The sequence below is a fragment of the Oryctolagus cuniculus genome, chromosome 6 (assembly GCF_964237555.1).
Source record: "Oryctolagus cuniculus chromosome 6, mOryCun1.1, whole genome shotgun sequence".
Lineage (NCBI taxonomy): Eukaryota > Metazoa > Chordata > Mammalia > Lagomorpha > Leporidae > Oryctolagus > Oryctolagus cuniculus.
The window spans coordinates 67,029,692-67,049,562 of record NC_091437.1 but is presented as its reverse complement, the minus strand read 5'-3'; the positions used below and the strand labels follow the sequence as shown (position 1 = coordinate 67,049,562).

General features: G+C 49.0%; 1 protein-coding gene and 1 long non-coding RNA gene across 5 annotated transcripts in view; one reads left to right on the top strand and one right to left on the bottom strand.

The window, feature by feature from the left end:
* Nucleotides 1–9,694: 9,694 nt before the first annotated feature.
* On the bottom strand, nucleotides 9,695–11,580 carry LOC138850223 (uncharacterized). The gene is made up of 2 exons (XR_011389920.1): nucleotides 10,776–11,580; nucleotides 9,695–9,952 (listed from the first exon to the last, which is right to left on the bottom strand). It is a non-coding gene; the product is annotated as an uncharacterized lncRNA (long non-coding RNA).
* Nucleotides 11,581–11,632: 52 nt separating this feature from the next.
* CNOT6 (CCR4-NOT transcription complex subunit 6) overlaps nucleotides 11,633–19,871 on the top strand; it is a 56,060-nt gene continuing 47,821 nt past the window's right edge. The window contains exon 1 of one of the 4 annotated variants that reach the window (XM_051833810.2): nucleotides 11,633–11,970. The gene's annotated coding sequence lies outside the window, so the exon portion shown is untranslated. The remainder of the gene's footprint in view (nucleotides 11,971–19,871) is intronic. The other 3 variants (XM_070076500.1, XM_051833809.2, XM_051833808.2) reach the window with 3 other exon arrangements.

Sequence of the window (19,871 nt, the reverse complement as noted above, 5' to 3'; positions counted from 1 at the left end):
AGAGCGAGAGAGCGAGAGAGTGAGAGAGAGAGAGAGGATTTCTATTTGCTGGTTCACTTCCCAAACGCCTGTAACAGCCAAATCGATCCCAGACTATAACTATGTGCCAGGAACTCTGAGTCTCCCATATGGGTCACAGGTTCCCAAGTACTTGGGTCACCTTTTGCTGCCTTCTCAGGCACATTAGCAGAGAGCTAGATCGGAAGTGAAGCAGCCAGAACTCCAGTACTCTGATATGGGATGCCAGCATTGCAAGTCATGACTTAACAAGCTATGCCACAACAGTGGCTCCTGGTGACAGCCTTCTTGTTGGCAGAACCCAAGGCAGTACTGTGCATCACATGGTGAGAAATAGGGAGCACATGAGAGACCCAAGCACACTGGCTTTTCCAGCTGAATCACCCTTGGGACACAAACCCATTCCTGAAGGCAGAGCCCTGATATCACCTCTAAAAGGCCTACTTGGTCCCATCTCTTCCTATCTCATGATGAGGAGTAAATTTCAACATGAGGCTGTGTTTTGTTTTGTTTGGAAAGTCAGAGTTACAGAAAGAAAGAGAGAGAGAGAGAGAGAGAGAGAGAGATCTTCCATCTATTGGTTCACTCCCCAAGTGGCCACAACAACCAGGGCTGGGCCAGGCCATAGCCAGGAGCCAGGAGCTTCCACCTGATCTCCCATGTGGGTGCAGGGACCCAAGCACCCAGGCCATCCTCAACTGCCTTCCCAGGCCATTAGCGGGAAGCTGGGTGGGAAGTGGAGCAGCTGGGACTTGAACCAGTGCCCATATGGGATGCTGACATTGTAGGCTGTGACTTAACCTGCTGTGCTACAGAGCCAGCTGTGTGAGGATTTTTTTTTTCTTTTAAAAGATTTATTTTATTCACTTTAAAGGCAGAGAAAGAGAATGAGAGAGAGATCTTCCATCCATTGGTTCATTCCCCAAATGGTCAAAACAGCTAAGGCTGGGCCAAGCTGAAGCCAGGAGCCAGGAGCCTCTTCTGGGTGCAGGGGCCCAAGCACTTGGGCCATCTTCTGCTGCTTTCCCAGGTTCATTAGCAGGGAGCTGGATTGAAAGTGGAGCAGCTGGGACTCGAACCAGTGCCCATATGGGATTTCTTCATGCCTAACTTGATTCATGGGCCTCCATCTCAATTTAATGGGGCTCATTCTAGTTCTAGAATAGAAGCCTGATTCAACGTAACTTAAACAGAAATGGGAATTCACAGGGGCAGCAGGTGGCAGCTTTACCTGCTATACTGCAGCACTGGCCTCTCAATGTGCGTTTCAGAGGGGAGAGACAATATCCAAACCACAGCATTACCTGTATGCAAAATGGCAGGAAATGCTAACTTTCTTCCCCTTCTCTGAATTCTCTGTACAGATCTCGTGGAATTCCATGGACCCCAGAACAGAACCTCTGTTCTAGGAGATGACAGGCCCATGTAGGAAAGGGATCTGGGTTGGTGGAGAAGAAAATCACCCACTGAGCAGATACACCTCGACAGAGGGTCAGCAGCAAATGAATTGCTAGTGTGTTAAACTGTAGAAACGTCTGTATCTGGTTGGCATTACCCAGAGCCAGTGAATTCCCATTTCTGCTTAAGTTATGTTGAATCAGGCTTCTATTCTAGAACTAGAATGAGCCCCATTAAATTGAGATGGAGGCCCATGAATCAAGTTAGGTGTGAAGAAACCTGAGACTTCTGGAAAGACCCACATCCTCTGGGTATCTTCATATTTTTATCTTCAGCCCTACTGAGGTTCCCCCAGGGAGATCCCTGCAGGGTTCTGGACCAATTCCTTACCCACAAAAGCAGAAGCGCCACAAAGGGGCCATCTGTCCCATGAGCAGGACCCCTGGAGATGTCCCCGTGCCTCAGCTGCCCACAGTGGCTTCTAGGGGGCTGGGAGGTCAGCTGGTGAGGTCAGTTTTTGGAAACTTAGCCTCTTGTTCCCTGCCAGGAACAAGAGTCACTGTTCCCTAACCTCCGGCCATCACGCTGGAGTTTGTAGCAAGATCTCTGTAAATGATTGTCGCAGGGGAGGGTTAGGAAGTCACCTTCCTGTGGGCCATGGCATCTGTTGACGCCGGAGTGGGAGAAATCACCAGGCTGTCCTAAGAACTCACAGGCCCCTCACACAGCCTACCTGTTGCCTCCAGGGCTGCTGACGCCAAAAGCCTTGGTTGAGGTCATCCCTCACTCCCCTTTGCCTCTCACGTCACACAACCAGATGGCCAGAGAGTCCTGGCAGGAGGACGGGGAATATTGATACAGAGCAGTGCACACAATCAGCAGCTCTGTTTGGTCCTTTTTCCCCCATTAACAAATGGACCCTCTGGTTTACACGTCGAGATTCATTTATCTACAATGGTGTCTGGCAGTTGAAGAAATGCATATTGGGCATATTATTTGAAATACACCTAAGTGAGAGGGTGGGTATGGTGGGAAGAATAACTATATTCCTAAAGTTGTACTTATTAAATTTGTATTCCTTAAAAGTAAATTTAAAAAAATATGCCTACGGCGCCGTGGCTCACTTGGTTAATTCTCTGCCTGCAGCCCAGCATCCCATATGGACGCCAGGTTCTGGTCCCAGTTGTTCCTCTTCCAGTCCAGCTGTCTGCTGTGGCCCGGGAAGGGAGTGGAGGATGGCTCAGGTGCTTGGGCCCCTGCACCTGCATGGGAGACCCAGAAGAAGCTCCTGTCTCCTGGCTTCAGATCAGCGCAGTTCCAGAGGAAGCGGCCATTTGGGGGGTGAGCCAATGGAAGGAAGACCTTTCTCTCTGTCTCTCTCTCTCTCTCTCACTGTCTGTGGCTCCGCCTGTCTAATAAAAAATAAAATGCCTAACATACTATCTAAAAATAAGTTTGTTCTGTTTCTAGACTTTATCAATACCTTCATTAAGCCTTGCATCAAGCAACTCTCAAGGCTGCTCTACACAGGGTATCAGGGTGGTGGCTGGTTTGCAATTTAAGGTTGAAGCATTGCAATCAGTTCTGGTGCCTGTCTTGGAGACTGGGGTAGGGAGAGGAATGAAGTCTCTCTTTTGTTCATGCCTTTCTGCTTTTCAAGTTTTAATTAAAAAAAAAAAACAAAAAAAAAAAAAAAAAAAAAACGACCACAAATGATTTTTTTTTTTTGACAGGCAGAGTGGACAGTGAGAGAGAGACAGAGAGAAAGGTCTTCCTTTTGGCATTGGTTCACCCTCCAATGACCACCGCGGCCTGTGCTCTGCGGCCAGCGCACTGCGCTGATCCACTAGGAGCCAGGTACTTCTCCTGGTCTCCCACGCGGGTGCAGGGCCCAAGCACTTGGACCATCCTCCACTGCACTCCTGGGCCACAGCAGAGAGCTGGCCTGGAAGAGGGGCAACTGGGACAGAATCCGGCGCCCCGACTGGGACTAGAACCCGGTGTGCCGGCGCCGCAAGGTGGAGGATTAGCCTATTGAGCCACGGCGCCAGCCATACAAATGATTATTTATTTATTTATTTATTTATTTTGACAGGCAGAGTGGACAGCGAGAGAGAGAGACAGAGAGAAAGGTCTTCCTTTGCCGTTGGTTCACCCTCCAATGGCCGCCGCGGCCGGCGCACTGCGCTGATCCGATGGCAGGAGCCAGGATCCAGGTGCTTTTCCTGGTCTCCCATGGGGTGCAGGGCCCAAGCACTTGGGCCATCCTCCACTGCACTCCCTGGCCACAGCAGAGAGCTTGTCTGGAAGAGGGGCAACCGGGACAGAATCTGGCGCCCCAACCGGGACTAGAACCCGGTGTGCTGGCGCCGCAAGGCGGAGGATTAGCCTAGTGAGCTGCGGCGCAGGCCTACAAATGATTTTTTAAAAAGGTTTATTATTTATTTTGAAAGTCAGAGTGAGAGAGAGAGATTGATTTTCTTTCCATCTACTGGTTAACTCCTGAGATGACCGCAATGGCCAGTCCTGGGCCAGGCCAAAGCTAGGAGCTAGGAGCTTCTTCTGGGTTTCCCGCATAGGTGCAGGGGCCCAAGGACTTGGGTCATCTTCCACTGCTTTCCCAGGCACATTAGCAAGGAACTGGATGGGTAATGGATTAGCCAGGACTTGAACCAGGCCTGCTGTGGGATGCTGGCGTTGCAGGTGGCAGCCCCACTTGCTATGCCACAACACTGGCCCCCACAAATGATTTTTCTAACAATGAAAAAAGGAGGCTTAATGTTTTAAAAAGTAACATATATTTAAAAACAGGAATGGGGGTGCGCTGCTGGGCATAGTTTGTAAAGTCAATGCCTGCAGTTCCAGCATCCCATATGGGTGCAGGTTGGAGTCCTGGCTGCTCCACTTCCAATCCAGCTCTCTGCTATGGCCTAGGAAAGTAGTAGAGGATGCCCAAGTGCTTGGGCCCATGCACCCACATGGCAGACCCAGAAGAAGCCCCAGGCTCCTGGCTTCAGATTTGCCCAGCTCCAGCTGTTGGGGCCAACTGGGGAGTGAACCAGCAGATGGAAGATCTCTCTCTCTCTCTCTCTCTCTCCCTCTGCAACTTTGTCTTTCAAATAGAAAAATACATCTTAATTTAAAAAAATCAGGAATAGGTTTGCTGTCTTTTCCTCTTCCCATCAGATGCACCTGAGCCTCAGTGGACAGTCCCCTAGGTCTCCCAAACCTGAGGCATCAAGGCATCCTGGGAGTGAGCCCAGATCAAACAGATGCCTGGAGAAGTAGCTTGAGGGAGGCCCATGCATGTATAAGGGGGATGCACAGGGGATCTTGGACCTCTGCTTTTCTGTTTTCTTCCAGTAACGGCAGCCCCTATTCTTCTCTGGTCCCTGTGGTGATTTGGGTATGCTTTGAGTGTCCCCCAAGGATTCACGTGTTGAAATGTAATACTCATTGTGAGGTGTTAAGAGAATAGAAACTTAATCTAACCATGTTTGGAGATGGGGCTTTTGGGAGGTGATTAGGTGTAGATAATGTCATCAGGGTGGAACCCCCATGACTGAATCCTGGTGGTGTTTACACCCGAAGCAAGTCACAGGGAAGCGCCACACACTGAGAATTTGGAATGAGTCCTTTATTAAGCCCCGGGCTAAGAGCAATGCCTCAAGATTTCCCAACTCCACCCCCACCCCCAGCAGAGGCAAGGGTCTGTCTTTTAAAGCTGAAAACCACAATTGCATTAGTGGAGGAACAAATGGGAGCAAAGTACAGAGGAGTAACACTTGGCTGTTATTGTTTTACAAAATAATTGCAGGTGCTATTCAGAACAATTATACATGCTGAATGTACTACCAAACAGGATTCTTGGGGAGATTTCCTGGAGTTGGCCACATGGCAGGGGCACTTCAGTGGCTTTTTAAGAAGAGTGAGAGGGGGAGGGTATTGCGATGGAGCAGATTCGGCTGTCTCTAGCGACACCTGTATCCCACACTAGAATGCCTGGGATAAGTCCTTCTTCCACTTATGACTCTGCTTCTAGGTAATGTGCCTGAGTGGCAGCAGGTGATGATTCAAGTGCTTGGTCCCTGCCACCCACACGGGACACCCGGATGGTGTTCCTTGCTCCTGGCTTTGGCCTGGCACAGCCACAGTTGTTGCAGGCATCTGGAGAAAGATAGCAGCAGACCGAAGATCTCACTGTCTCTATCTCTCCTTCTGTCACTCTGCCTTTCAAATAAATAGATAAACTTTAAAAGGGAGAAGAGAGAGAGGGACCAGAGGACACAGCCAAACACTTGCTCCCTCTCACTATGTGACATCCTGTGCTGCCTTGGGACCCTGCCAGCAAGAAACCTTTACCAGAGATAGGCCCTCAACCTGGGACCAGAACTGTGAGGGCAAATAAGCCTTTTTCCTTCTGAAGTACTCAGCCTCAGATGTTACATTATAGTAATGCAGCATGGACTGAAACAGCTCCTGGCTGCCTCCACATGTGCTCTCGGTGGTGCCAAAGACAATCCACCTGTAGGAGTGGACATGCAACTTTCTCAGCCAGGGCACAACATTCCTCAAACATGGCATTTGGTTCAGGAATGGACAGAGAGTCAGGCCTGCGGCGTTTGTTCAACTGTTGCTGGAAGCGCTCTCCTCTTTGCTGGGCTTGCCTTTCCTAGAAGTTGGCATCTGATAAGGTCACCATGGAGTGAGCAGAGTCAGTCACATTAGCCCCCAGATCGAGCCACACCCGAAACTGGAAAACTCTTCCTGGCCTTTTAAATTCTTCAGGCCAACTAATTCCTTTTTTTCCCCCCTTTGAAGCTTTCTCTCAATTGCAGATTAATACAGTGTGCCCAGAGACAAAGAGTAAGATGTGGGAGATACAGTTGGGATCTACACCTTCTCCTGGTGAAGTAGGCAGGCATACAGGTTAAAATTGATCAGATTTGTGAACTGGAAGACCACGCCCCTGTGTGACCTCATATCCCTACCTGATGCCTTTGCCACGCCCCTGTGTGGCCTCATTCCCTGACCTGGCCACACCTGGGTGCCCACCAGCCAATCAGGTTAATTAACCACTCCCCTTTGGAAGTGGGTTAAAAGCTGGGCCACGGTGTGGCCTGCCCTGCTCTTTTTCCCTGGCCTCTTACTAGGAATGGGGTTTGCTGTAGCCCCGCGCCTCCAGGGCGCATGGCCTTTAGGCCATGTGCTCTAGGCTTCCTGGCCTAGATGCTCCTCCACATGGCTGGTTCCTGGTACTTGGTATGAACCCCTTATTTACCTCTCTCCCCTAAATAAGCTCTCACTCTGCTATGCATCTTTCTCACTAAATAAAAGCTTAAAACGTACCATGCTGCCTCATTTATCTGTGCCGGTATTTAGAATTCTTCTCTAAATATTAGACAAGAACCCTCTTGGGCTTATTAATATTGGGGATTTAGTAATAACCCCGTGGTAAAATCGTAAGGCACCCCAAATTCCGGTAGCACATGTGGCACCCCGGATAGCATTTCTATGGAACTTTAAGGGGCCACATTTCAGGGTAAATTTTAGGGGGTCTTGTCCGATTTCACTGGTACACAAGACCCAATCTGAGGAAAACTGGAACGGAGACCTTGAGCCCAGAGGCAAGGCAGACAGCCAGGTTCTACCCATGTCCTTGCCAGGCCTTTTTTTCTTTTTTGAGATTTATTTTGAGAATCAGAGTTAGAGATTGAGAGAGAGAGAGAGAGAGAGAGAGAGAGAGATCTTTCATCCACTGGTTCTCTCCCCAGAAGGCCACAATGGCCATTGCAAGACCAGGCCAAAGCCAGGAGCTTCATCTGGGTCTCCCATGTAGGTAGCAGGGGCTCAAACACTTGGGGCACCTTCTGCCTTTCCCAGACCATTAGCAGGGAGCTGGATCTGAAGTGGAACAGCCAGGACTCAAACCGGCACCCATATGGGATCCTGGCATCACAGGAGGTGCCCCTAGCTGCTGTGCCACAACACCTGCCCCATGGGTGAGGAGTTTTGGTTATCAGTGCTGGCCCCTGACTACAGGGTCTCCAGCCCTTAGAGAAATATCCCACTATCAGAGCTGAATGAGCCCATGCAATGGGTCCATGCCTTAGGCTTCCCTGCAGGAAGAGGGCTCCTGGATCTTCCAGTCAAGCATTTTGCTCACTAAGTGGTTCACTTTGTGTTGCAGATAGACCTTAGGACCTGGCTTACTCAGCAGTCTCCTGTGAAATTTGGTTGCTGTAGGCAGTCTGATCAACACTGCCTGTCTCTAAGGATCCTGGCAACTCCTGAAACTGGATCCCTAAGGTTAAGAGCCACATCCTGCATCAAGCCTGGGTTTGTATTGCAATTCTCCAGGATGGTTGAGTACTGGAGACCACAGCAACATCAGTGGTTTTGGAAGGGTTTGTCCCTGAAGAGTTCATTTTTTTAAAAAGATTTTATTTATTTATTTGAGAGGTAGAGTTAGAGGGAGCGAGAGAGAGAGAGAGAGGTCTTCCATCCGTTGGTTCACTCCCCAAATGGCTGCAACGGCTGGAGCTGTGCCGATCCAAAGCCAGGAGCCAGGAGCTTCCTCTGGGTCTCCCATGTGGGTGCAGGGGCCCAAGCACTTGGGCCATCCTCCACTGCCCTCCCGGGCCACAGCAGAGAGCTGGATTGGAAGTGGAGCAGCTGGGACTAGAACCGGCAGCCATATGGGATGCTTTTGCCGCAGGTGGAGGATTAACCAACTGTGCCACAGTGCTGGCTCAATGTGTTTTGAACTTGGTATGCAGTGTGGCTATGCTAAGAGGTAGGTGGGAGGTCCTGAGTTTGGCGGCTGCCCTCAGAAGGGTTAAGGTGGTTCTTGCGGGACCTTGAGTCAGTTCTCACAAGAGCAAGTTGTAAGGATGAGCCCAATGCCCACACTGCCTCTTGGCTTCTGATCTGGCAATGCTATTTTTTGCTCTTGTGGGTGCTCCCACCAGTTTGCCATCAGCCATTAGGCCCTCACCATAGAACATACCAGTGGGGGCGGGGGGGAGGCCGGCACTGTGGTGTAGCTGATAAAGTCGCAGTCTGTAGTGCCAGCATCCCATATGGGCGCTGGTTCAAGCCCTGGCTGCTCCACTTCTGATCCAGCTCTCTGCTATGGCCTGGGAAAGAAGATGGACCAAGTTCTTAGGCCCCTGCACCCATGTGGGAAACCCAGAAGAAGCTCCAGGCTCCTGGCTTTGGATCAGTTCAGCTCTAGCCTTTGTGGCCAATTGGGGAGTGAACCAGCGGATGGAAGACCTCTCTCTCTGCCTCTCCTTCTCTCTCTGTGTAACTCTGACTTTCAAAATAAATAAATAAATAAATCTTTAAAAAAAAAAAACACACCAGTGGGTCCACCTGACCTTGGACTTCCAGCCTCCTATACTGCGAGCAACCTGAACTTCTTTCCTTACAGCTAGTCTGCCTCAATTATTTCATCATAGTAGTGAAAATGGACTGATACAGTGGCTACCACCTGGCTATTCATCTTGGTTATTCACCCACCCAATGCATTGCTTGAGCATCAACTTAAAATTTGATTGTGCATGACGGAAGCCCAACTCAAACTGCCTTAAGCAAAATTTAATTATTTGGGTCACACTTGGGATAGGTTAGGACCTGAGACTGACTCCATGTCACCACAGCTGTCTCTCTTCAACAGTCTCTGTCCACTCCATGTGATAGGGACAATGGTGCTGGCTGCCACTAATTCACACACAATGCAAGAACTCTCTTCCAGTATCCCCTCATCAATCGCTGACTGGTCCTGCAAGATTCTCTTGACAGAAGGAACAGGGAAAAGCCTGCCAAGTGGCAAAACCTCAAAAGCACCCCAGGTGATGGTGTGCGGGCCCAAAGAGGAATGGAGCAGCTCACAGCCTGGCAGGGGCAGTGGTAAACAAATGGCAGCCACACTGTTTGGGAAGTGCTGCCACCATGGATGTGGGCAGCGAGCCTGCAGGAGAGATGCCAGGGAAGGTCTGTGTCCCTTCTCCTGGCCGTCCCCACCGGCTGTGAAGAATCAGTTCCCACTCTCGGTACTTCTGATTCACGAGGGACTGACCTCACGGTTGGCTGCGGGAGGAGAAACAGGGTGCATTCCAGGCCAGTCCTGCCTGGGGCCTTCCGCTGGGACTTTTAGGAAAAAATGACTCCCTTGATCCACATGCAGAAGCAGGCAGAAGCTAAACACACAGGTGCAGGTGGCCATTTCTCCCACTGTGTGAGGAGGCCAGCTGGGAGAACAGAGTGAGATTGATTTTTTTTCAAGATTTATTTATTTATTTGAAAGGCAGAGTTACAGAGAGGCAGAGGTAGAGAGAGAGAGAGGTCTTCCATCCGCTAGTTCACTCCCCCAATTGGCCGCAACGGTCGGAGCTGCACTGATCTGAAGCCAGGAGTCAGGAGCAGGAGCTTCTTCCAGATCTCCCATGTGGGTGCAGGGGCCCAAGGACTTGGGCCATCTCCTACATTTTTTCCCAGGCCATAGCAGAGAGCTGGATCAGAAGTGGAGCAGCTGAGAATTGAACCAGTGCCCATATGGGATGCTGGCACTGCAGGCGGCAGCTTTACCTGCTTCGCCACAGTGCCAGCCCAGAGATTGATCCTCTTATGGTGCCTGCAAGATTTAGTTATGTAACACCTGAATGAAGAAATAACCTCTTTTTTGCATAAGCCAATTTGAGTGACACTGCAACTGGATCTGAAAGGATGAACAGACATTTTACGGAGTTCTCCCCAGCTATGCAAAGAACATAATGTGCACAGGTTGGGTTGATACAGTTTCCACCCTCCACCCCATGGGGGCTAGTCCAGAGTTGACTCCAAACAAGTCTGTGGCATGGCTACTTCTGTGCTACCATGTATTTTGTGATGCAACCATTCTTGCCGTCCACCACACATACTGTGCCAATCATGAGTAAATAGCCCACTGTGGGCTGAGTAATTACAGAAAAGCACCCCTTTCTGCAGGCCAGAGCACTGGCTGCCGGGGCACAAGCACACGTGCCTGCCCTGCTGTCCCCTCAGCCTGGTACACAACTCCAGCAGCCTAGGGGCTGGTGGCCATGCTGGGCTGCTTGTTTTTACTGATCCCTACCTGTGTTGGGCTTACTGCCAGTGCCCTGCCCTGTCCCGTGTCCCGACCCTACCATTCCAGGCTGTCACTGCTTATGTCTTGGCAAAGGGCAGGCAATGCCCATCTCAAGGCAATTCTGGGGAGGAGCAAGTGTGGTTGCCTTTTAGGCCTATGCTTGTCCTGCCAAGTCTGTACCCAAGCAACAGCCCCTCTCCTTCCACACCCCCTGGAGCTGGAGGCAGTGGGTGAGTGAGGATCTCACCTGTTAGCTCTTGGAAGCCATCTCACGCTCATCTCTCAGGGTTGACTTTCCAGGCAAGATCCTGTCCTGTTGTGTCATTTAGGTGGATGGGCTTCAGTTCCTTTGTACCATACACCTCTGACTTTCCAGCTGTCTTGCCCCTATCAGTAGTTCGGGCAGGGTGAGGTCTGAGTCACCCCTGTGTCCTTTTCTCTGTTCACCAAACACCACGGCCTGCCCTGAATAGAACCTCTTGGTCTTTGAATGCAATTATGGGTGGTTTCACAGGCGAGGCCAATGCCACCAAAACCATCCATTAACTTGCAGGACTGAAACGGCCCACGTGCGTATTTTTTTCTGCATAACTGGACCAGGCAGAATTACAGGGCTGCTCAGGACCACCCGAAGTATTGCCTTTAGGCAGATTAAGATACTGGTTTAAGGTCAAAAGTCCCAAGCCTGTCTGTGTTCCCACGTGTTGACAGGCTAAGGCTTAAGGCAAAGGAGGAGACTCAAGGAAGAAGAGGGAAAAGATGAGATAAAGGAGAACCACCTGAGGCGAAAAGAGCAAGAAGGAAAAAGGAAGAGGCTTAACAACAGCAGAAAACAGAGAGGCGGGTCAGGGACTCAGAGCTCAGAGGGAAGAGAGGGCGGGAGGGCGGGCGGGCGGGGTGGAGAGCGCCGGGCCGGCTCACTGCGCTCCTGCGCGGGGGGGGGGGTAAGGGGGCGGGGCCTGGGTACCCTCCCGGGGGAGGCCGATGGTATCTCCCGCCGGCGTCGGCCAATGGGCAGCCGGGATGTTAGAGCGGCGGCGGCGGCCGGGCTGGGGGACGGCGGCCGCCGCCATGATGCTTGTTTGCTTTCAATGAAAACGAGGGGGGCGCGGAAGAGGAGGCGGCGGCGTCGGTGGCGGCGGCGTCGGCGGCGCGGGAGCGAAGGCGGCGGCGGGCGCAGCGCGGAGGGCGAGGCCGGGAGCCGAGAGAGCAGGAAGGTGTAGCGGCGGCCCATCGGGGCGTCTGAGGCCGGCGGCTGGAGCGGCAGCGCTCGGAGGGGAACAAAAGAGCGGCGGCTGAGGCGGCAGACGAGCGGCGGCGGCGGCGGCGGCGGCGCTGCAGCAGCGGGCGGGACTGGTATGGTGGTTCCACAGGTCAGACCCCGCTGCACTCACAGGGAGGAGGCGGCGGCAGCGGCGGAGGAGGGCGGCGCCCCTCGAGAGGTGAGCGAGGCGGGCCCGCGGGCCGGCCGCGCTCGGAGCCCGCTCGGTCGTGCCCGGGCTGGAGTTCCGCGGGCGCCGGGCCCGCTGCCTCGGGCAGGCGGGCGGCTGTGGCGGCCCGCGATCCCGCCCCCCCCCCCCCCCCCCCCCGAGCGCTGGCTGGGGGCGCTGCTGGACGGCGGCGGCGCGCAGGGGGGCGGGCCCGGCCCCGCCGAGCCGAGGAGCAGTCCCGGGCCCGGAGTGCCGAGGCGCAAGTGGCGCGCCGTGGAGCGTGGAACGTCGCAGTTACTGCCGAGCGGGAAGCCGACTGTTACCCCTCCCCCCGAATTGTTTAACATTGTCTGACGCCGACTTTCTTTTGGGGAGGGGGTGTTGCGAGGGTAGAGCTCACCTAGCACCGGGTGAAGAGATCTGTTTTACCGTGTTGCTACGACTCGCCTGTGGGCAGTCCCGTCGCTGCGAGCAGTTTTCTCCGGTAGCCCCAGGCACATCTCTTTTTTTATTTTTCAACACCCGGCGTTATTTTCGTTGGAAACTTTTTCCCCATCGACTCTTTTCCTCCTCTGCCTTGCATCCAGCACCTGTAACCTTATTTTATTTAACTTACTGCAGATGACAACAGTGTGACTGGTCATCTTGCTCGGCCACCTCGGATTTGTTGATGTGTTCAACTGACACAGTTTATAGAATGCTTGGATTTGAGTTCTTGTACTTAAAACCTGTTTTCTAGGTACATTGTCTCATCGCTGGCTGCTTGAGCGCCTTGCCTGCTTGTGTCTGGGGCTTTAACTTTACAGTGGGTATGAATAAGGGAAAAATAAACTGGTGTGTAGTAGCGCTTCGTATTTTTCACAATACAGTAGACTTTAACATTGCTCTAAAATAGTTCTGAAGGCTGTAGGAGCTGATGTGGCCTGTGAGAAATCGGCTTTTTTTTTAATTGCAGTGAAGACAGTCACCATAGTCTTTAGAATGTGATGAAGTCTTAAAGACTGCTTAGTATCTTTAGACCAGTGATCTAGTCCAGTCTTCTTGCCTCAAATGAACTATTTGAACAGCTGCTGATGAGGAAAGTGAAGTGCTCAGTGGTCAAAGCCACTTGCCCGAGATACTGCAATCAGAAGGGAAAGGACCAGGTTTTGTGTGCATGAGCATGTGATGTGATTGGGTGATGTCACTGCCTGACATTCTTTGGGGAGAGCAGGGGCTGTTTGGTTGAAGTTACTTAAGGTTGTTTACTCTGATCAGTTCTCAATAAGTGACCAAGATGTTTAAAGACATGCTAAAAAGAGTTTGTGACTTAAGACATATATTTTCTTTTGAGACTTCACATTCTCTGTGAAATCTATCCTTGGCATAATTTTAAGTGTATTCATCAGTGGTGATGTGGTTGAAGAAGCTGGGTTTGAATGCCTGTTCAATTGGAAGGTATTTTCACTCTTTTTTTTTTTTTTTTTTTAACCTGTTGGCAAAGTCACACTACAATTACTGGGAAACTTCAGATTGTTTTCTTTTGAACAGACAAGGCTGTGGTTTGTAAGAACTTGGGCTGCAAATAAAAGTGTTACAAGAATTTGCCCACTAGTAGTATATAAATATACATTTTGGTTGATACCCAGATATTCATTCCACTGTACACATATTAACCTTCTTATAGTCTTTTCATATCAGTGGTGCAACAGGAAAGAATATTATTATCTAAGGCCTACTGGAATAAATGTTGAGGGCTGCTTATAGCAGGAACCTTGGGGCTGTGAGGGGTGAGAGTTCAATATCTTTTTTTTTTTTTTTTTAATTTATTTGACAGATAGAGTTAGAGAGAGAGAGAGAGAGAGACAGAGAGAAAGGTCTTTCTTCTGTTGGTTCACCCCCCAGATGGCTGCTACAGCCGACGCTGCGCCGATCCGAAGCCATGAGCCAGGTGCTTCCTCCTGGTCTCCCATCCGGGTGCAGGGCCAAGCACTTGGGCCATCCTCCACTGCCTTCCCAGGTCACAGCAGAGAGCTGGACTGGAAGAGGAGCAACTGGGACTAGAACCCGGGGCCCATATGGTATGCCGGCACTGCAGGTGGAGGATTAACCAAGTGAGCCACGCCGCTGGCCCTATCAATATCTTAAGCACTTTGTTTTTTTTTTTAAAGATACTTTTTTTTTTTTTTTTTTTTTTTTATTTGAAAGGCAGAGAGGGGGAGAGACAGCAAATCTTCTATTTGCTGGTTCCCTTCACAAATGGCTGCAATGACCGGGGCTGGGCTGGGCCAGGCTGAAGCCAGGAGCCTGGAAATCTGTCTGGGTCTCACTTGTGGGTGGTAGGGGCCCAAGCACTTGGGCTGTCTTGCTGCTTTCCCAGGTGCATTAGCCAGAGGTAGATTGGAAGTGGAACAGTGAGGACTCGAACCAGTGGTTGTATGGGATGCAGATGGCGGCTTCACCCACTGCATCACCACATCAGCCCCTTTACAGCACTTTTGTAACCCATTTCCATGTGCTAGGTTAACTGTTGGAGAGAAACACTGCTTTTAAAGCATTTATCACTTTGGAAAAGTTCAGGTAGGTTTAGATAGGAGCATGTATTTTACTGGAGAAAAGATTTTGATTCGTGTATATGCAGAACTGTTTGCACTTTTGTTGTGATTGGAAATTAGTACATTATCTAGAGGAGTTTTCATTTTAATTTTAAAATTCCCTAACTTCTGGCAGGCGCTGCGGCTCACTAGGCTAATCCTCCGCCTTGCGGCGCCGGCACACCGGGTTCTAGTCCCGGTCGGGGCACCGGATTCTGTCCCAGTTGCCCCTCTTCCAGGCCAGCTCTCTGCTGTGGCCAGGGAGTGCAGTGGAGAATGGCCCAAGTGCTTGGGCCCTGCACCCCTTGGAAGACCAGGATAAGTACCTGGCTCCTGCCATCGGATCAGCGCGGTGCGCCGGCTGCGTTGGTGGCCATTGGAGGGTGAACCAACGGCAAAGGAAGACCTTTCTCTTTGTCTCTCTCTCTCACTATCCACTCTGCCTGTCAAAAAAAAAAAAAAAATTGCTAACTTCTACAAAATGATGTACCCACTAATCACTTTAGGAAGGAGCCATTTTACAGTGAAGTGCAGTTAATAAACTCTATCACACTGTAAACATACTGTACACCCAGCCTGTGTATCAGAGTTCAATGGATTGTGCTATATTTTGATATTTGAACAAGAGGAGAAGGAGGGTTATATCTGTGCAAATGGGGACTCATTTAGGCTGCTTTAGCTGTATCCTTCTCCTGGCTTTTCTTCTCCCTCATTTATTTATATTTTTGTAGTAAGTAACATGGCAAGAAGTAGTACTTGTTGGCCACAGTGATGGACACTGCACATTCAAACACATAATACTCAGTCTCTGCCTTCTTAGAGTGTGTAGACTTAGAAGGTGCACCAGATGCTGTGAGAGAACAGAAGAGAGAAGGATTAAATTTGAGGAGGGAATGGGAGCAGTTTACAGAGAATAACATTGAACAAGAGTTCAGCAGACTAAAGAGATGGGGGTCATTTCTTAATAGAAGGAACAGTGGGAACACTCAGGTGTCCAGTGTTGGGGTAAGGCTAGTGATAAGGTGTTATGGAGCAGTGGGAGTGACTTCAGATGCCTGCAAAGGTGTGTTCCACCCTGGATTTTGAAGGACCATGTTTGTCAAGCTAAAGTGAAGTTTATACCTTTATTCTATCGCCAAGGGGAGAGACAAAATATTTTTAGCAAGGGGGCAAGGTGATTGAGAGTTTATTTTGAGGTCTGTGTTGTGAATAGAGTGGAGGTCCTACAAGTAAAACTCAAGTCACATTTGAGATAGTATAGAGTTAATGATGGAGTCCATTTCCAACTTGGGTGTTGGTGTCTCTTGTATCTGTAGTCCCTTTTGTGGTGGGCTTGAGGGCCCTGCCCAGTTGCTCTCTAGTATAGGGTCATTTAAATTATTTTGTTTAAAGATTTATTTTTTTATTTGAAAGTCAGAGCCACACAGAGAGGAGAGAGAGAGAGAGAGAGAGGGGTCTTCCATCACTGGTTCACTCCCCAAATAGCCGCTAATCCGAAGCCAGGAACCAGGAGCTTCCTCAGGGTCTCCCATGCGGGCGTGGGGGCCCAAGCACTTGGACCATCTTCCACTGCTTTCCCAGGCCACAGCAGAGAACTGGATCGGAAGTGGAGCAGCTGGGACTCGAACCAGCGCCCATATGGGATGACGGCACTGCAGGCTGGGGCTTTAACCAGCTGTGCCACAATGCTGGTCCTCAGAATCCTTTTAAGTGACATGATGGTAGACTTAGGCAGACTGTGGAGTTCAAGCTGGAAAAATCAACCTTGCACTCACAAGTCACAGCTTAAAGATACACATGATGAGGGTCTGTTAGGGTATGGGCTATAAAGATTTTTTGGAATTTGAGAAGGCAGAATTTCCTGACCTATAGATTATTGGAATTGGAATATTGAGACTTTCTTTAACCTAAGAACTCCTCATACAGCTGTTAATTTATGCAGTTTTGTTGTAAAGTCACATATGTTCTGAAAAATCACCAACCTAATGTAGAATTGTGTAGTGGAAACTACGAGTCTTAAACTATTATGTCAAATATGGTACTTTACCTTGAAAAGGACTTAGCTGCTTGTGAAAATGGACATTGAGAGGGTTGCTGTTCTGGAGTTTTTGTGAAGCAGGAAGAGTTACCCAAAGTCAGATGGGTAATTGTGAGTGGATACAGCTCGTAACACATAGTGAACTTACTCAGCTGGTAGAATTTGAGTGTGGTGTTTGTGTGTGTGTATTGTATATTCTTCACAGCTCAGTTCAGTTGGGTGTGATTTTCTACCCTCAGTGTGTGTGCTTGCAGACAAAATAGCACCTAAAAATTTGTTACACCCAGATTGTTCCCTAATACGTTAGTCATATTGGAAAAATTAATATTTTTAAAACAAGTATTGTAGCAGAATTGGTTATAATTGAATATAGCTTTTTAAAATAGTGCTATAAATCAGTTCCAAAAATACTTGTTGAACAACCCATATATGAAGCACTGTGTGTAGACTCAGTCTTTCATCCCAAGTGGGTTTAGAGAGAGACAAATTAAACAAGAAAGCATCCTTCAGGTTATGCAGTAGTAGTTAGGAGTATGTAGAGTGGTATGGGATTGCTAAGGAAGGAGTAACTAAATTCTGCCTGGGAAACTTTAGGCCTTTAAGTTGGGTGTTTAAGAAGGATGAATAGGGGTTTGTCAGGCTGAGTGGAGTAGATTGGGAGGAGCATTGTGTCCCAGATCAAATTATATACAACTGGGTTGTGAAGCATAGAATGCTGCAGGGATGCCGACAAGAATGGTCAGAAACAGCTTGGTTTTAGTTTTTTCCTTGAAGCTGTTGGGACTTCCCTTTGTTTATGAAGAGTATGTATTGAGAATTTGGGTGAATAGGGTTGGGAGAAAGGTGTGTGTGAGACCCTTTTCAGGAGGAACATGAAAATATAGAAGCTAGATAAAAGGAGTCAAGATGGTGGGGTAAGGGCCAATGCTGTGGAATAAGAGGTTAGGCCTCTGCCCGCAGTGTCAGCATCCCATAAGGGCACTGGTGCATGTCCCAGCTGCTCCTCTTACAATCCAGCTCTCTGCTTATGGCCTGGGATAACAGTGCAAGATGGCACAAGTGCTTGGGCCCCTGTACCCATGCGGGAGACCCGAAGGAAGCTTTTGGCTCCTGGCATTGGATCAGCCCAGCTCCGATCATTGCAACCATTTGAGAAGTGAACCAACTAGTGGATGGAAGACCTCTTTCTATCTCTTCCTCTCTGTCTCTGTGACTCTGCCTCTCAAATAAATAAATAAAATCTTTAAAAAAAAAAAAAAGATAGTGGAGTAAGAGTTCATTTTTAAGTCGTGTAAGATGGACATCAGCATAGGAGTAGAAAACCTAGAATAATGTTGAAAGATAGCAGAGTTAGGGACAGGCAAGCAGTGAGCTATAAAAAGAGGAAAGGGTTGATCATGAATCAGAGGTTAATTAGCTTAGGGAACTGCTGGTATGTTTTAACATGGGAAATAAAGGAAGAAGAGCAGATTTGGGTAAGGGAAGTTAGAATTGTTTGATAATTTATTATGTTAAGTTTAACAAACCTCTTATTTAGGTTGCTATGTCTTAATAGGCATCTGGAACAGTCGTGAAGGATTCGATATGTAGTAGTTGGCAGTGGAAGTTAGGCAATCATTCAGGAAGCATGTATGAACATAAGTTTTTTGCCTTTTGAAGGGAGGTAAGGTCCTTACTTGAGGATGAGTTGAGAATTACAGACATTGGTGAAGAGATTGAAAATATGTGCGTACACAAATGTGAAACTCACTCATGGACCACAGATTAGTTAATACAGGAAGGAGGAGGACCAAGGGACCCTAAGGAACAGCCAATATTTAATTTTGGACAAGGTTATTTAAGGAGGTGGGAGGAAGACAGATTACAGATGCCTGAAGAGCTAAGAGCGTCCAGAAAGAGATGGTTTTCAGTGGTGACAAATGGTGCCTGGGTTTAGGTGAAAATGAGGTCTAACCATGAGATTTGGCAGGCAGGTGAATTTAAGCAGAGCAGCTTTTCATGGGATCAAGGAAATAAAAGTCATTGTACACTGAGCTACCAAGCAAATGGGAGGTTAAGAGGAAGAAGGTAATAGACTGCGGTTTGGAAATATTTATAACGGAAGAGAAGGGAAAGAGGGTACTAGTAAAGAAGAGGCAGTGTAGAAAGAAGACTAGCACCTAGTCACCAGCTTTGTTTCCTTAGGTCTAAACTTAAGAAAAAACTCCCTTCCCTCCCTCCCTCCCTCCTTTCCCTCCCTCCCTCCCCCCCTTCCCTTCTCTCCCTCCCCTCCCCTCCCTCCCTCCTTCCTTTCTCTCTTTCTTCCTCCTTCCTTCCTTCCTTCCTTCCTTCCTTCCTTCCTTCCTTCCTTCTTTCTTTCTTCTTTTTTTTTTTTTTTTTTTTTTTAATTTATTTAAAAGGCCAGGAGAGTGAGATCTTCCACCTTCTGGTTCACTCCCCAAATGTCTACGACAGCCAGGGCTGGGCCAGGCCAATGCTGAGAGCTTGGAAATCAATCCAGGTCTTCCTCCTGGGTGGCAAGACCCATGTACTTGAGCCATGAACTGCTGTCTCCTAGGGTATGGGAACTGGAATCAGGAGCAGAGCAGGAGTTGCACCCATGTGCCCGCCCCTAGAAATAAATTTTATTTTATTTTATTTTTTTGTTTTTGACAGGCAGAGTTAGAGAGAGAGACAGAGAGAAAGGTCTTCTTTTCCATTGGTTTACCCCCCAAATGGACACCACAGCTGGCGCGCTGCGCCGATCTAAAGTCAAGAACCAGGTGCTTCTTCCTGGTCTCCCATGTGGGTACAGGGCCCAAGCACTTGGGCCATCCTCCACTGCTTTCCCAGGCCACAGCAGAGAGCTGGACTGGAAGAGGAACAACTGGAACAGAATCTGGTGCCCTGACCGGGACTAGAACCGGGGTGCCGGTGCTGCAGGCAGAGGATTAGCCTAGTGAGCTGTGGCGCTGGCCTAGAAATAAATTTTTAGTGTACTATGTTACATATGTATTTTTCAAGCTTTTCCCTGATAGATAGGCTGCAATGACTGAGGTTTTATTTGATTATATAAAATTATCTTATTTATAGACTTTATATATCAAAACAGGATAAAAAAAATCTTTCCCCATTAGTGGTGAAGCTTATCTGGGATAAAAATCACAGTGTTAAAATCCAGTTTCTAGAAGACTAAGAATATTCATAGTCTCACAAGTTTGTACTTGTGCTGTACTCCACAGCCCAAAGTTCATTTAAATATTGGTGCATTTAGCCATATTTACCCACAGGATGGCTGTTAAATTGCCTAGTTGTTACCTTTC